Genomic DNA, 5,000 nt, shown 5'->3' with positions numbered 1-5,000 from the left:
TACAATAGTTTCGACTGGAACCGGATTAAACGTATACACGGCGCTGATTAGTAATAGATAGAGCCATCAGAATACAGATAATGTATAGACCTGTCCGTATACATGCTGAAAGACTCTGCTCACAATCACACGTCAGCCAGACACTCTTATCACGCACTACTCTCTGCCTGTAACAGGCACACAGACAATATGTAAGCACCAGCATGGAACAACACCCAGTGCATCCTCTCTGCCACATTAGACAATCCACACTATCATAACCAGACCGGGAGGTCCACTCGGAAAACAGAATATCCCACCCTTCCGACAACCACCATTGCTCAGCTAAGCCACCAACACCCACACATGTCCCAGACAGGGGTGCACCCAACATCACAATACTGCCTCCTGTCACACCACACAAACAATGGCAGGAATGAAAGACACAGGTCTGCCACAAGCATGGAATCAGAGCGCCGCCTGTTATGAGCCAAAGGTGCACCCTGACGTGGCAAATCAGATGATGCCGCAGTCATTTACTTACGATAATCACAATCAACAAACCGGGCCCCCCCCCCCCCCAAGTGCCTTAACCTAACCCGTATTGTACCTTAACCTAACCCGTATTGTACCTTAACCTAACCCGTATTGTACCTTAACCTAACCCGTATTGTACCTTAACCTAACCCGTATTGTACCTTAACCTAACCCATATTGTACCTTAACCTAACCCATATTGTACCTTAACCTAACCCATATTGTACCTTAACCTAACCCATATTGTACCTTAACCTAACCCATATTGTACCTTAACCTAACCCATATTGTACCTTAACCTAACCCATATTGTACCTTAACCTAACCCATATTGTACCTTAACCTAACCCATATTGTACCTTAACCTAACCCATATTGTACCTTAACCTAACCCATATTGTACCTTAACCTAACCCATGTTGCGCCTTAACCTAACCCATGTTGCGCCTTAACCTAACCCATGTTGCGCCTTAACCTAACCCATGTTGCGCCTTAACCTAACCCATGTTGCGCCTTAACCTAACCCATGTTGCGCCTTAACCTAACCCATGTTGCGCCTTAACCTAACCCATGTTGCGCCTTAACCTAACCCATGTTGCGCCTTAACCTAACCCATGTTGCGCCTTAACCTAACCCATGTTGCGCCTTAACCTAACCCATGTTGCGCCTTAACCTAACCTATGTTGCGCCTTAACCTAACCTATGTTGCGCCTTAACCTAACCTATGTTGCGCCTTAACCTAACCTATGTTGCGCCTTAACCTAACCTATGTTGCGCCTTAACCTAACCTATGTTGCGCCTTAACCTAACCTATGTTGCGCCTTAACCTAACCTATGTTGCGCCGTAACCTAACCTATGTTGCGCCGTAACCTAACCTATGTTGCGCCATAACCTAACCTATGTTGCGCCTTAACCTAACCTATGTTGCGCCTTAACCTAACCTATGTTGCGCCTTAACCTAACCTATGTTGCGCCGTAACCTAACCTATGTTGCGCCTTAACCTAACCTATGTTGCGCCTTAACCTAACCTATGTTGCGCCTTAACCTAACCTATGTTGCGCCTTAACCTAACCTATGTTGCGCCTTAACCTAACCTATGTTGCGCCTTAACCTAACCTATGTTGCGCCTTAACCTAACCTATGTTGCGCCTTAACCTAACCTATGTTGCGCCTTAACCTAACCTATGTTGCGCCGTAACCTAACCTATGTTGCGCCTTAACCTAACCTATGTTGCGCCTTAACCTAACCTATGTTGCGCCGTAACCTAACCTATGTTGCGCCTTAACCTAACCTATGTTGCGCCTTAACCTAACCTATGTTGCGCCTTAACCTAACCTATGTTGCGCCTTAACCTAACCTATGTTGCGCCTTAACCTAACCTATGTTGCGCCTTAACCCAACACACGTTGGGCCTTAACCCAACACACGTTGGGCCTTAACCCAACACACGTTGGGCCTTAACCCAACACACGTTGGGCCTTAACCCAACACACGTTGGGCCTTAACCCAACACACGTTGGGCCTTAACCCAACACACGTTGGGCCTTAACCCAACACACGTTGGGCCTTAACCCAACACACGTTGGGCCTTAACCCAACACACGTTGGGCCTTAACCCAACACACGTTGGGCCTTAACCCAACACACGTTGGGCCTTAACCCAACACACGTTGGGCCTTAACCCAACACACGTTGGGCCTTAACCCAACACACGTTGGGCCTTAACCCAACACACGTTGGGCCTTAACCCAACACACGTTGGGCCTTAACCCAACACACGTTGGGCCTTAACCCAACACACGTTGGGCCTTAACCCAACACACGTTGGGCCTTAACCCAACACACGTTGGGCCTTAACCCAACACACGTTGGGCCTTAACCCAACACACGTTGGGCCTTAACCTGCTCTGTAATTGTCATACGACGCGTTAAATTAGTGTAGTGTTGCCTAACTGCAACCCCCGCAATATAGTTTGCTACTCGCACTGCCCGGTCCCCAGAGTATCGCTTCATGTTAAACACCTTGCAGCTATACACTGTAATGCGGATGGCGGCAGGACGTACATGCTCAATGCCCTTCGCAGTTGTTCATTGGCATTCGCATGGCGAAGCACAGCCTACGTTGTGGTACGGCTTGTGGCAACTGTCCGCTGATGTTGTACGTCCAAATCACACACTGTACCGCACATTGGTCCTCATGTACTGAATGATACATCGTGGTACATGTGTGACCGTACCACGACTGCGCCAACAACGGCGAACCATACGGTCCAAATATTGTGCACTCAGCTACGTGTCGTCTCCCTATAAGAGCTGGATTGCAGTATGGTATGCCGTGGATGGCGATCAGCATGAGCCGTCTGTTGATGTAGTGGCGCGTGTTGTCAGACGTAGTCGTCTCTTCTCACACACCGTGATAGCATGGTGCACTGCGTTCCACATCTGCGACATGCGACAGAGGCCGGTTGACAGTCGTTCGCGCAATGGACATCGCATACGTACGGGGGCCACCTTCCACGTGTTCGCGAAGCGTGCACATGTTGTTGCGTGTATGTGGGCAGACATAGTGTGTCGTGACACCTGACACAGGCATGCAACAATCGTTGAATTTGCAAATGGCGATGGACGTCTACGTTTGCTGGTGACGTTACGCAAATGAAGAACTGGTAAACCGTTGTGGTGCGGTTGTTCTCGCTAGAGGTGAATCAGTGATGGCGACGATCGGTTGAGCTACCAACCGGTTGTTTCAGCGATACCCACCATGCCCACGAACGTGAATGGCATGTGGGTGTGAAGCGATACGCGGCGGTGGCTGGGTGGGACCGTCCCCGGCCGGTGAGGGGGGGCCTTCCGGCGTGCTGGCCGCGCGGTGCGTGGGCGCACGCGCTACAGCCGGCTGGTGGGGGCGGCCAGTGGCAGGCGCGCCGGCCGACGGAGGCGGCAGGCGGCGCAGCTGCGCGCCGGCGCACCCTGCACGCGGCGCCGTGCGGCCAAAGTAGGTCCTCGCGGGCCCGGTGCGAAGCGCGGTGGACATCTGCAGTGTGCTGGTCCGATTGAGGACTGTGTGCGCTGAGGATGCGCCGCCGCCCGGCGCTCGGCGCCGCGACGCCGTCTGCTGCTCGGTCGCCTCTGCGGTTCTCGCAGGTGGATTGTATCGCAGCTGTGCGGACGTGTTGGCGCGTGCGCTGTGCTGGGAGAGTTCGCTTCGGCACCCAAGTGGGGCTTTTGTCCTTCTGTGGCGCTGGCGTTGGAGCTGCCGGCCACCGTAGGTGGCGCGTGTTGTCTCCCGCCGGCAATGCCACGACAGCACGCTCCCGGGCCTCTGTCGGCAGCGGCAAGCTCAGTTGGGAGCACGGGTGGTCGCACCTAAAGCGTCTACTCGCCAAACTCCGGGCGATTGCGCCTCTCTCGAACCCGACCAAGTACTTAGGACGGCGCTGCGCGCCGCCGGGACCTGAGAGGGTTTCGAGGTGTATTGTGCAGGGGAGCTCAGCCTCCTCCTGTTTGCAGAATAATTGAGCGGACGCTTGCGTGTTCGCGCGGGCCCCCGGGACACACTCCCGGGCGGCCGGCTGCTCAGCTCTAGTTGACGCAGCTCCCTGGTTGATCCTGCCAGTAGTCATATGCTTGTCTCAAAGATTAAGCCATGCATGTCTCAGTACAAGCCGCATTAAGGTGAAACCGCGAATGGCTCATTAAATCAGTTATGGTTCCTTAGATCGTACCCACGTTACTTGGATAACTGTGGTAATTCTAGAGCTAATACATGCAAACAGAGTCCCGACCAGAGATGGAAGGGACGCTTTTATTAGATCAAAACCAATCGGTCGGCTCGTCCGGTCCGTTTGCCTTGGTGACTCTGAATAACTTTGGGCTGATCGCACGGTCCTCGTACCGGCGACGCATCTTTCAAATGTCTGCCTTATCAACTGTCGATGGTAGGTTCTGCGCCTACCATGGTTGTAACGGGTAACGGGGAATCAGGGTTCGATTCCGGAGAGGGAGCCTGAGAAACGGCTACCACATCCAAGGAAGGCAGCAGGCGCGCAAATTACCCACTCCCGGCACGGGGAGGTAGTGACGAAAAATAACGATACGGGACTCATCCGAGGCCCCGTAATCGGAATGAGTACACTTTAAATCCTTTAACGAGTATCTATTGGAGGGCAAGTCTGGTGCCAGCAGCCGCGGTAATTCCAGCTCCAATAGCGTATATTAAAGTTGTTGCGGTTAAAAAGCTCGTAGTTGGATTTGTGTCCCACGCTGTTGGTTCACCGCCCGTCGGTGTTTAACTGGCATGTATCGTGGGACGTCCTGCCGGTGGGGCGAGCTGAAGGCGTGCGACGCGCCTCGTGCGTGCTCGTGCGTCCCGAGGCGGACCCCGTTGCAATCCTACCAGGGTGCTCTTGAGTGAGTGTCTCGGTGGGCCGGCACGTTTACTTTGAACAAATTAGAGTGCTTAAAGCAGGCAAGCCCGCCTG

The 5,000-nt window shown here is 53.0% G+C and overlaps 1 non-coding gene across 1 annotated transcript in view; it reads left to right on the top strand.

The window, feature by feature from the left end:
* Nucleotides 1-4,115: 4,115 nt before the first annotated feature.
* Nucleotides 4,116-5,000, top strand: part of LOC124559766 — a 1,910-nt gene continuing 1,025 nt past the window's right edge. Inside the window, exon 1 of the ribosomal RNA XR_006968916.1 lies at nucleotides 4,116-5,000. This exon is cut by the window's right edge and continues 1,025 nt beyond it. This is a non-coding gene — a ribosomal RNA (small subunit ribosomal RNA).

The sequence above is a fragment of the Schistocerca americana genome, unplaced genomic scaffold (genome assembly GCF_021461395.2).
Source record: "Schistocerca americana isolate TAMUIC-IGC-003095 unplaced genomic scaffold, iqSchAmer2.1 HiC_scaffold_1055, whole genome shotgun sequence".
Lineage (NCBI taxonomy): Eukaryota > Metazoa > Arthropoda > Insecta > Orthoptera > Acrididae > Schistocerca > Schistocerca americana.
Note: the sequence above shows the minus strand (reverse complement) of the source record. Positions and strands in the feature narration are given on the sequence as shown.